Below are 13,447 nucleotides of genomic sequence, written 5' to 3' on the forward strand. Positions count from 1 at the left end.
CCAAGATGTTCAAATGTTCATAGATGACCAGCAGGGTCAAATAATAATAATCACAGTGGTTGTAGAGGGTGCAACAGGTCAGCACCTCAGGAGTAAATGTCATTTTGCTTTTCATAGCCGATCATTCAGAGTATCTCTACCGCTCCTGCTCTCTCAGTCTAGAGAGTTGAAAACAGCAGGTCTGGGACAAGTAGCACGTCCGGTGAACAGGTCAGGGTTCAGTAGGAGCAGTCAGAACAGTTGACACTGGAACAGCAGCACAACCAGGTGGACTATAGACAGCAAGGAGTCATCAGGCCAGGTTGTCCTGAGGCATGGTCCTAGGGCTCAGATCCTCCAAGAGAGGGCAAGAAAGAAAGAAAGAAAGAAAGAAAGAAAGAAAGAAAGAAAGAAAGAAAGAAAGAAAGAAAGAAAGAAAAAGAGAGCATACTTAAATTCACACAGGAAACCGCATAAGACAGGAGAAATACTCCAGATATAACAGACTGACCCTAGCCCCCCGACACATGAACTATTGCAGCATACATACTGGAGGCTGAGACAGGAGGGGTCAGGAGACACGGTGGCCCCATTCGACGATACCCCCAGACAGGGCCAAACAGGCAGGATATAACCCCACCCACTTTGCCACTAGAGGGATATCTTCAACCACCAACTTACCATCCTGAGACAAGGCCGAGTATAGCCCACGAAGATCTCCTCCATGGCACAAACCCAAAGGGTGGCGCCAACCCGGACAGGAAGATCACGTCAGTGACTCAACCCACTCGAGTGACGCACCCCTCCTAGGGACGGCATGGAAGAGCACCAGTAAGCCACAATGGCCCAGCTGTTTCACCGGAAGTGTAAATGTGAAGCATCCGGTTGGAGTTTCCTCTCCCAGACAAATATGGTGGGGATAGGAAGCTCAGTAGCTGGCAATGGGAGATAAGGAGCGAGATGGAACTGGACATTCTGCTGATTAAACAGTCAATCTCAATACAGTTTTCTGTTCCCAAGACTACAATATGTTACAAACAGACTCAGTGGACTAAGTTTAGTAGACTTTACGCTTTGCCAAAGTTTTAAAAAATTGTGTTGTTTAGAAGGGAAAAATGAGTTATTGTCCACGCACACTACACAGAGTAGTAGCACCCTAACATAATATGCAGGATAACACAAGAACTAGCTAGGTAGCTTGATAGGCCTCTCTAGCTATAGGTCTAAACTATTGAACACATGATGATGATAACTAGCATAGGGCAACGTAGTGTCTAATGCTAAATTGTCATACATTCTTCTTCTCTACCGCAGATTTTCACATGGTCGCAGACTCTATGACAAGAAAGAAACAAAGGAAGACAGAGACAGAGTTGTTGATTTCCATTGTTACTTGTAATATTAAAGAGGAGAAAAAGACAATCCAATTTTTCTAAATTAGCTATCTGGCTACTCACGATTCTATAGGCTACATATTTGATTCACCACTAGAATAGCTATTTTGATGTTATATCTTGGTTTAATCTAATTAATCAAATCATTAATCTAACAATAAAAATGTAACAAACAATAAAACGACATTTTTTTGCAAGAAATGTTAGGTATTTTGTTTCAATAAAGTTGACTAAAGAAGAAGCTCATCTATTGTTTGTATGTATTTTCACTTGGTAATGAGTAGTAGGCCTAAGTAATTATAGAAAAGGCCAAATCCTGTGTAACTCATAGTAATTACATTGTACTTATGCAGATATTACATGTACTCTGTGGTGTACTAGTGTTTTTAAAGGAAGTGTTACCGTAAATGTATTCAGTTGTTGTTGTTTTTTTCGCTGAAGTATGTAATTATTTAGATCAGACAGAACATGTGATATAAATCTAGTATGAGCGCCACTTGCAAATTCACTTCAAAGCTTTGCCTCCATCTAGTGGAGATAAGGGAATATTTGAGTCGTGAATTATGAGAAACTAAACTGAGAAACCGAACGTGTTGTGACTTGATGGTAGGTGATTGATTTCCATAATGGGCTCACACCGATAAAGCTACTCACATCAATGCGAACGCACGCGACCTCCACTTGGGTTTTGATCAGTGACGTCACAAAGGCAATTGCCATAGAAATATAATTCTAGTGAAATACAATTCTAAAGTTCTAGTGACATGAACTGTATTCTAAAATAGGTTTATCGATCACTTTTCTCACATACACAGATCTTGTTATCTGTAGGCTGTTGTGGATTCGTATAGTTTAAGTATATTTTTAGGTCCTTGGATCAACAACTGGAGAAATTCAAGAGATCCCATGAGTAATAATGATAAATTATGAGATTAAGATGATGTTCTCTTGTTTTTAGCTTTTCTCGCAAATTACTTTACAGTTGCCTATATGACTGATACAAACCCTCAAGTCCCAGGGCTGGAGGACCAGCATAGAACTGTAAGTAGCACACAATGTTTCATTGTTGTAACAGCAGATGCATGGTTTTGTAATCTGCCTATCTATCAGGTAATTGACAGCACTTGATCTCTCTTATCACTTTACTCAAGTACAACTGGCAGTTTTCTGACATTTTGCCCATTAATGTATGGTTTGGGCTGCTTGACTGGAGTGAGAAATGTAATTTATATACACTGCAAATAGTTTTTTCACAAGTCACACGTTTTGTCTAAAATGGCAAGCTATCCACTATGTAGTACACTGCTTTTGACTAGGGCCTGACTATTTTTGAACAGGCCTAGTCAAAAGGAGTGCACTATATAGTGAATAGGGTGCCACTTGGAATGCACCCATGAATGATGATACTGTCCACCTCCAGTCTTCGTCCAGTTCCTCTGGCTGTAGGGAGACAAGTCAGGCTGCAGTGGCCTCTGGATCCAGAGTAAGTGGAGAGCATCGTCCTCAGAAACCAAGCAAACAGCGCTCCCAACAGGGCTTCAGTGTACTACAGAAACTGTCTGCGGAGTAAGTTCAGTTACAGTGTATGTAAAACTGTTGTTTTTATATGTGTAGTTTTTTATTGTGTATAACCACTCCACAAAATAAGTTCCCTAAAAAAATAAAAAAAATGTTTTATTTTAATTAAATGTAATATAATAAGAAGCCTAATGTGAAATATGTTACAAATGAACGAAGTGCAGGTAATTATAACTACATAATCTCCCTGTTGACAATCTCAGAGAACAGAGGATCGCGAATGAATGTCTACATGGTGTGGTGAGTCTAACCATTGTGTAGAGTTTAAAGGGGCAATCAGTTGGTGCGATATCTATTTTTGAACTTATAAATGAAGTATATATTCTTCAAGAATCAATGGGTACATAAGTTATAAATGCTTCATGAGCTTAGTTTGACTGCCGTACCCCATCAGAACCCAAAATATCATATTGTTTACTCTAATATTTGTAAGCAAAGTAAATGTAAACAAAACAGGCCCAAAACATGGCTCAAAACATGATCAAAACAATAGTCTTGATATCATGGATGGTCAATCCTTGGCATCCTCTATTTATGAATTTGAAAGTGGTTACATTTCTCCAAACCAATACCTCAGCTTTTTTTTGAAACAGGGGCATTCTGTTTTGTTAATGTTTCTACTGCCCCTTTAAGGTATTAGTTATTAATATAAAATATTAGTTCAGAGATTTCAGTAACTATCCTTTCAGTCACATTGAAAAAGGTTCCCATGTATCTCATTGCCGACTAAAGCGTTATGAATTGATTCAACGTCTCAACAACACATTGGTTAAAAAGGAACCTCCACTGAAATGTTTTTGTTTGCTCCTTTCTTCAAAATTCAGATTAGTTTGGAGGACCTGAATCACGCCTCGGATGGCATCATCGACTGGGTGTTGACCGTCACCACTGAAGTTCTCCTCCCTTCCATCTCCCTGTGCAAAGCTCTGAGAAGCAGAGCCACCTCCAGATCCTCTAGGACCTCCTCCAGCACTAAGCAGGATCCACAGAGAAGGACCCCATCAGAGGCCTCGCTGCTACAGGCCCCATCAACATCAACATCATCAACACCTCCGCACTCTGGTGCCTCCCCAGAGAGACTGAGTATCATCCGCAAAATGTCCAGCTTCCTCACAGGCCAGGGTGAAGCTACTGGTCGCCTTCTGGGGAGACAGCCCCTTGGATCCCTTTTAGGTGGAGAGGTGAGGACGGATGCTGAGTTAGAACACATGGCCAGCAGGGTATTGGCTGTGGTTCTACAGGGGGTCTGGACTATGACATCAGAAGACACCAGCGACCCTGAGATGGGGGCTCTTCTCTCAGGCATTCTTAAGAACATCCCCATGGTGTTGAATTCTGCTGTAGCTGCAGCTAGAGAAAGCTCTGAAAGTCAGAGTCTCTTGGCTATGGTTGACATTGGACAGAAAATCAACCCAGGGTCTTTCCTCTCAGATGAGCACATCAGCCGTATTTGCTCAGACATGGTGACCAGCGCGTACAGCACCGCCAGGTTCTCTGTGTTGGAGGACAAATCTCTAGGCTTCACTGATGACAGAACCCTGTCTCCTCCATCACCGCCTTGTCAGAAGTCCCAGTGCTGCCTGGCGGCTGGGGAAGAGACAGGCAGGGCTCCCTCTCTCTCATGTTCCTCACATTGCAGCCAGACGTCAGGGCAAAGTACTGCCTTCTCCTCCTCTGGTCGTCAGAGTCCAGACGAGTTCTTCACTCCTGAGGTGAAGCAGAGGATTATCATGGCTGTGGAGGGGATCATCACAGAGGGCAGTGAGGACGAAGCCTCTGGATCCACTGAGCTGTGTGAAGCTGTGTCACTAGGCTCTCGCTGCACCACTCCCACTACCAGCCTGGCAGCCAGCAACATTTTGTCTGTTGTTCTGCACAGCCTAAAGGACACTATTGGTGCTGTTCTGTCCAAAGAGGTCGCCAGGCCAGAGTTGGAAAAGGCTATCAGCCAAAGCCTGGTCAACTCTGTGATGGTGACCCTGAAAAGTCTGCTGATGCTAGATGCCCAGTTTCCTGTGGTGCAGGGGGACAACTCAACCCTGAAGACCACAGAGCAGATCCCACATGGAACCATGGAGACCCCAGAGCTGATCCCAGCTATAACCATGGAGAGCTCAGAGCTGATCCCAGCTGTAACCAGGGAGACCTCAGAGCTGATCCCAGACAGAACAATGGAGACTCCAGGGTGTTCCTCAGACATAGCTGTGGATAAGAACCACATCTCCCTCCAAGATGAAGACATGGCTTATGAGGCCAACATCACCGCCAACTCTATATTTTCCTCCATGGTGGATCTGGTGAATCCCAAAATGGACAGAAGGTCCACCTCATCCAGTGGGGGCTCTCAGTATACATGCCCCATGCGTGCCTTCCTGGACTCCAAGGACCTAGCAGGGTTCCTTCTGAGTCCTAACCTCCGCCGCTTCTCTCAGCAACTGATCTGGCACGTGGCGCAACTGATCCTGGAGTCTAAAATGGCGAAGACGAAGTCTGTGAGAAAGTGTTTTTCATACACGACAGTTGACAACCGGAGTGGAGGCCTTGACTTGTCCACAGAGTTCTCTAATGAGCTCCTCTACAGCTTTGTGGAGGGGGCGGTCAAGAACCTTCTGGAGACCTTCCTGAGTGTTCCACACAGCCCTCCTGTGGAATCCTTCATGGAGGATTACAGCTGCATGGAAGAGAGGAACTGGGTGGTCTCTCCCACCCTCTCTCGAAGCAGTAGTGCATGCCTGGAGAATGATAATGACTCCACAATCACACAACAGTTAGGCGAAGTGGGCATCATCAAGCCCAGCTCTAGGAAAACCCTCAATGCTCTTCTATCTGACATGCTCATTGACAGTGTCAGAGAACTTCTCCAAGAGGGTCGTGATGAGGGTGAGCTTGATCAGACTGCTGCCAGAGTGGACGAACGTCTCCAAGAGGCGTGTGATGATGACGAGGTTGAACGTACTTCAAACAACGGTAAGGTATCTGTACAAGCATATTTGGTTTGATCAACATAGGCCTGTCCATAAAGTGTCCATACAATGCTAAGATGATTAGTAAGTCAGATATTTCTGTACTGGAGAAAAAAAATCTGACTTTAACAACATGGTATTTATATGGTGCACAACCATAGCACTGTCACATTTCTTTAAGATATGTGCATGTATAGAGTATTGATGGTATCAACATGACATAAGGACACAATTGTCTTTGTGATGTAACTGTTGTGCATCTCCAGCTTGCATGATGCCGGCCATGATGTCAGAGACTTTGTCTAAGTATTGTCTTGAAGCTGAGGCCACTAATAGTGATGTCACTGGCTGTGAGAAGAACCCTGACTCCCTTTGGATGACAGGGGAACTGGACGAGTGCAGAGCTGAATCAGTGGACTCAGCTGACACAGAGCACAGCACCTCATCCTTCAGGCAGTCAATTCCCAGCCAGGCTTCCTTCAAGGCATCAGATGCCTCCTCACTGGCCTCACTGGAGACGGTGGTAAACCTCAGCTCTGCTAACAATGCTGCATTAACAGCTAACCGTCAGAACATGGCCGTAACTAAGAGCAGGACAGGGGCAGCAGGTCACAAAGGCTGGTACTGCATCCCCTGCTGCCACACTGCTGAGGGGACTCCCATTGAGGTAACAACACTGTTATCACTATATCTCACAGACTATTATACATTCAAATACATTGAAATGAAGTGTCTTCATTTCAATGAATTGATTAGAAAACTACAGTATAGCAAACAAATGAATGTCAGGTCAATGTCACGTTGTACTTCTGCTGTTAACAGCAGCCTAAGGTGCCTACAACTCTATCGAAGACAGCAAAGTTTCAGAACAAACGCCAGAAGAAATCATCCAAGCCTTGTAAAGGAAAGAAATTCAATAATTCAGTGACACCCCTGCATGGTAATTTTTCCTAACATAACAAATGCTCACATTGCAGGTTACCTTTTAATTTTGTGTGGAAATCAGCTAAATCCATTGTGGGGAATTGTGTTAATCTGTTTACTATTTAAATACAGGTGACAGCAGCTATTACAGGCCTGTCAGAGTACTGATCTCTTGTTGATCTGTAGTTTCAGCTGCTGCAGAGAAACCCAAGAAACCCTCGTTTGGCTCCCGCTTGTCTGCTGCCTTGGTCAGGTTCTTTTTTGGATGCTGTGGTAGCAAGAAGAAGATCAGACAGTAGAGAATCATATCAGCCACAAAGGTTAACACCAGACATATTTCAATGCTGGGTTTAAATAGTAAAACCCACATAAATAAACAAACATAATTATTGCACTCAAGTTCAAACATACCACAGCTTTTCCTTTATTTGATCGTCTCCCGACAAAGTCCACCACATCTACATCAGATCTTTCACAAACAAGCAACAAACAGGAAATAATTATGTACATTTATCCCTAATTAATTATCTGATTAATTTAATCAAAAATCATTACATCAAAAGCATTACAACATTTTTTTTTTCAACTCTGTAGTAGCACACAAAGACCACATAATTTTTTACACAATGTCTATATAAATTGGTAGTTTTGTCCCGTTAGCCCAGTTTATCTTTATAATTGTTGGTCACACTTTATTTTTATAGCCCCATATAGATGAACTACAGATGGTTATAGTATCAACTAAGTAGCTGTTGATAAGCAAATGTCTGCTAATGTTACGGTTAGGATTATGGTTAATGTTAGGGTTGGTGAATAGTTAGTTGAAATGTTGTTGACAGTTACTGAACATCTAGTGACCATCTACAACCCATCTACTTCGGACAATCCAAAGAAAGTTTTACCTAAATGTTTCGCCTCAGAAAGGTTTGCAACAGTAAAACAGTAAGACAAAGAAAATGTTTCCTGATTCAGAAAACAATGCCGTACCTCACAAAGTGAAAGCCGAAGATGTCAGTTATTTTGAAACACACACACTTTAAATGCATTAATACATATAGACATATGCTATTTTATTAATAGGTACAATATATTATCTAAGTTTATAACATAGTAATATCTGGTTAATAATAATGTATTAAAAATGTTATTTCATACATATATAATTACACATTTGCTATGTATGCCACAAAATACAAATGTCCTGTTTTTTCATAATATCTGTAGTATATGCATTACCAGTCAAATGTTTGGACACGCCTACTCATTCAAGGGTTTTTCTTCATTTTTTTACTATTTTCTACATTGTAGAGTAATAATGAAGACATCAAAACTATGAAATAACACAATCATGTAGTAAGACATGAAGGTCAGTTAATCCGGAACATTTGAAGAACTTTGAAACTTTTTTCAAAGTGCAGTCACAAAAACTATCAAGCGATATGATGAAACTTGCTCTCATGAGGACCGCCACAGGAAGGGAAGACCCAGAGTTACCTCTGCTGCAAAGGATAAGTTTAATACAGTTACCAGCCTCAGAAATTGCAGCCCAAATAAATGCTTCACAGAGTTCAAGTAACAGACACATCTTAACATCAACTGTTTAGAGGAGACTTCTTGAATCAGGCCTTCGGGGTCAAATTGCTGCAAAGAAACCACTACTAAAGGACAGCAATAAGAAGAAGAGACTTGCTTTTGCCAAGAAACATGAACAATGGAAATTAGACTGGTGGAAATCTGTCCTTTGGTCTGATGAGTCCGAGTTTGACATTTTTGGTTCCAACCGCCATGTATTTGTGAGATGCAGAATAGGTGAACGGATGATCTCCACGTGTGGTTCCCATGAATCATGGAGGAGGAGGTGTGATGGTGTGGGAGTGCTTGCTAATGACACTCTCAGTTATTTATTTAGAAATCCAGCATGGCTACCACAGCATTCTGCAGCAATACTCCATTCCACCTGGTTTGCGCTTAGTGGGACTATAATTTGTTTTTCAACAAGACAATGACCCAAACACACCTCCAGGCTGTGTAAGGGTTATTTGACCAAGAAGGAGAGTGATGGAGTGCTGCATCAGATGATCTGGCCTCCATAATCACCCAACCTCAACACACATGAGATGGTTTGGGATTAGTTGGACTGCAGAGTGAAGGAAAAGGAGCCACAAGTGCTCAGCATATGTGGGAACTCCAAGACTGTTGGAAAAGCATTCCAGGTGACTATCTCACAAAGCTGGTTGAGAGAATGCCAAGAGAGTGCAAAGCTGTCATCAAGGCAAAGGGTGGCTACTTTGAAGAATCTCAAATATAAATATATTTTGATTTGTTTAACACTTTTTTGGTTATTACATAATTCCATGTGATATTTCATAGTTTTGATGTCTTCATTATTATTCCACGATGTAGAAAATAGTAAAGAATAAAAAGAAAACGCTTGAATGAGTAGGTGTGTTCAAAATTTGGACTGGTACTGTATATATACTTAAAAATCTCAAACTATTTTTTTAATGTATATACAATTCTTGAGCATGTTTTGCCTTGAAAAAAATTCTCAGTCAAACATACATGGATCATTACGAACAATTGGAAACAGAAATCACTAAGGTCTTCAGCTGTTGGCATGAAAGAAGAGATAACAAGCACTGGTCTGTCTGAAATCAACTGCTGGTATTCTAGTGCTAAGTCAAATGAGAGATCCCACCCCACCCCTCTGACTTTCTCCTCCAATAGGTTTTGAGAAGGTGAGGAGAGAGGACAGGAGTATGCAATTTTTTATTCTCACTTTGATTTTAAGGACATATTCTATGTCAGTTACTAGTGTCAAGCCAGTGTTGGTCACATTTTGGTTGGCTGTCAACATTGGTGCATGGCGGAAAAGGACTTGGCTTTTAAGTTGGTTATGTACGTCTGTCTTCTTTATTGGTGCTTTACACGTCATCGTTATAGAGTTTGGTTACACATCTGTAACAGCTCAATATGTGTAATTGTGGCTTGTCTATAGTTGTGCTTTACTGTTAGTTATTCGGTTCCTGTATGTCATACCCTGTCCTTTGGCCTGTATGATGGGATAACCTTTCAGATTTAGCACTGTTAACAGTAGGTTTGGCTTGGGTGTTAACTTGGCATAGATAGGCAGAAAACACTAAACAATGCAGTCCTCCATGACCACGAGTAGACACCAAACAAAGAAAGCTAAACTGGCAGAAAAGATATGGCAAGCAGGTCCTAGGTCATTGTGCAATGACTGGGCCACAGTGTTGAGGCCCACAAAACACAGTGGTGTTACGTAGGACTTGTGTTGTTCTGGTCTCATCACCTATATAATCAGGTAGTTATGCACATCAATTGTATTCCTACGGTTCCTTCTTTAATTTGTGTTGATATATGTGGGAGTATAGGTGTGTATGAGTTCCAAGACTGCATCCTGATTCTCCACCTTTCTCTCAAAGTGAGCACTTGCGCACTCCCCATCAAGGGTTGGTGGAAACTCCTTCCAGCCAATGCTTACACCAATCTCATGTTATCCATGATGGGGAGTATGCAAGTGCACACTTTGGGAGAAGTGTGGACAATTGGGAGACACAGAAGTGAAGTAAGGCTGCAGAAAATAACCCCTCTTCTGGTTAGAACTCTGTCTGATCCCATGGAAGTGGCCAACCAAAACTGCACCCCCCCCCACCCCACACTAAAGGCAAACTGCTTCCAGACACCGACACATACACCGACCATGGTCTCTAAGAAGTCCCTCGCTTTCCCCCCATACCCTGCCTCCACCTCCCCTGGCAATGTTGTAGCACTCACTTACACACACAGTGATTGCCAACCCGTGATCCTGTTCCACCCTGTTAGCCACCCAAAGTCCCTGTCAGGTACTCAAGTCTCAGATCTGTTAGTGCCATCTTGCCAACTCCTACAGTGCCTTCAGAAAGTATTCATAGCACTCGATTTATTCCACATTTCGTTGTTACAGCCTGAATTCAAAATTGATTAAATAATGTACCTTATACTGACAAAGTTAAAACATGTTTTTAAAAAGTTTAGGAAATGTATTGAAAATTAAATACAGAAATACCTTATTTACATACGTATTTACTCCCCTGAGTCAATACATGTTAGATCCTTTGGCAGCGATTACAGCTATTAGTCTTTCTGGGTAAGTCTTTAAGAGCTTAGCACACCTTAAATTGTACAATATTTGCACATGATTCTTTTTTAAATTCTTCAAGTTCTGTCCAGTTAGTTGTTGATCATTGCTAGACAGCCTTTTCAAGTCTTGTCATAGATTTTCAAATTGATTTAAGTCAAAATTGTAACTAGGCCATTAAGGAACATTCAATGCCATCTTGGTAAGCAACACCAGTGTATATTTGCCCTTGTGATTTAGGTTATTGTCCTGCTGAAAGGTGAATTTGTCTCCCAGTGTATGTTGGAAAGCAGACAACCAGGTTTTCCTCTAATATTTTGCCTGTGCTTAGCTCTATTCCATTTATTTTTATTTAAAAACAATAAAGAAAATCCCTAGTCCTTGCCGATGACAAGCATACCCATAACATGTTGCAGACACCACCATGCTTGAAAATACTAATAATGTGGTGGTCAGTGCTATTTTGTGTTGGATTTACCCCAAACATAGCATTTTGTATTCAGGACATAAAGTTAATTTCTTGGCCACATTTTTTGCAGGTTTTACTTTGGTGCCTTATTGCAAACAGGAATATTTTAATTATGTACAGGCCTCCTTTTCACTCTATCATTTAGGTTAGTATTATAGAGTGACTACAATGTTGTTGATCCATTCTCTGTTCTCCCCTATCACTGCCATTAAACTCTGTTTTAAAGTCACCATTGGCCTCGTGGTGAAATCTCTGAGATGATTCCTTGAGTTAGGAGGATGCCTGTCTTTGAAGTGACTGGGTGTATTGATACAGCATGAAAATTCTAATTAATATATGCCCCATGCTCAAACCAAGCACATTTTTACACCTGAACTTATTTGGGCTTTGCCATAAAATAAATAATGGTTGCCATAAAATAAATAATGGTTGAATACATATTGACTCAAGACATTTCAGCTTTAAATTATTATTATTCTTTAAAAAAAATTAATGTCAACATTTCTAATAACATAATTCTACTTTGACATTATGGGCTATTGTGTGTTGGCCAGTGATAAAATCAATTTGAAATTTAGGCTGTAACACAACAAAATGTGTAAAAAGTCAAAGGGTTTGAATACTTTGAAGGCTCTGTATTTCATTATCACACCTACCACAAACAGATCTGGGACATGGCTACCTTTAAGCCACCCCATGTCCCATAAACCACAAACATTTCCCTTAAACCACCCCTGATGCTAAATACCCCTCCCTGGGCCTTCTCCTCCTCCCTTGGCCCTCTGGCTCAGTACTCCTGGCCCTGGTAGCCAGTGGAGCCATCAAAGGCTAGCTCTGTGCTGGCCGCGGGGTCAATGTCGGCGGTGTAGCCCGTGTAGTCAGTGCCCATGGGGGCCGCAGCGTTGGGGTCGGCGGTAGGGTCAACATACTCCTGGGAGAAGAGGGCCGAGTCAGCCCCCAGCTTGTACTTCTGAAAGCCCAGGAAGGCCTGCACCGCCTTCAGAGCAGAGAAGGTGTTATGGGGCGGGCGAGCAATTGAAAAGGGAATGGGCAATAGTATAGAGGCGATGGCAAAATAATGTATGCGTGGAGAAGGGAAGAGGGAGCACAGACCATAAGGGGCAGCGAGCGATTGGAAAGGGGATGGGCAACAACATGAAAGCAATAGCAAAACAATATGTAGGGGGGGATAAACAGGAAAGGTAGAGACATGGGGTTGTGTGGGTGGGATTTGAATATGACAGATGGGCAGAATGAGATGACACGATCGACTCAACCAATGATAGTTGGGGGGGTAATATCAGGTAGCATGCCATTGATTAAAAAGGTATGAAGTAAGATTAGGAGGATGAATGGTAGTTCGATGATAAGAATGGTGGGATAACGAGAGAGAAAAAGGAAGGAAGGAAGGAAGAGAGAATGTTAGAGCGGGAGGATTAAATCCGTTAGTCGGCTTTAAGTGGGGTGTGTCAAAACAGATTACAGTGAGTGGTCTTGGAATGAAGCGAGTAACCTTTCACCTGATCAGACACCGTCTTTGTTTTGTCTTTTCAACACAACAACAACGATTTAATAATAAACATTCACAAATTATCCCAGTGTCATATTCAAAGCAAAAATATCCAAACAAAATTTAAAAAATCTGATTTTAATCCTAACTCATAATACAAAATAACAGAGGAAGATTCACAGTGGTTGCAGCCAGCTGGACCAGGTAACACTAAAGGCACGTCATTAAGCTGTAGTAGTTAGCTACAGTTGTGGCATGTGTGTATGGGGGAGCATAAGGCTAGATTAGGGAAAGGAGGTCAACAGAGTTCATAGCTAGGCTTTTACTTCACAGATTTGCAGTTTTGGCATTGAAATACAATGTGAAAAATTAACAATTACTACATATCTAAGAGACAATTTATCAAGGTCTGGGGTCAAACTGGTATGAACGCTGTAAATATTTGTCACTATCTAATAATTTCCAGAATTGACCCCAACCATGCAAAGT

At 41.8% G+C, this 13,447-nt stretch overlaps 1 pseudogene; it reads right to left on the reverse strand.

Moving 5' to 3' along the window:
* Positions 1–6,057: 6,057 nt before the first annotated feature.
* Positions 6,058–13,447, reverse strand: part of LOC115110125 (synaptogyrin-1-like) — a 31,629-nt pseudogene continuing 24,239 nt past the window's right edge.

Source organism: Oncorhynchus nerka, linkage group LG26 (assembly GCF_034236695.1).
Source record: "Oncorhynchus nerka isolate Pitt River linkage group LG26, Oner_Uvic_2.0, whole genome shotgun sequence".
Lineage (NCBI taxonomy): Eukaryota > Metazoa > Chordata > Actinopteri > Salmoniformes > Salmonidae > Oncorhynchus > Oncorhynchus nerka.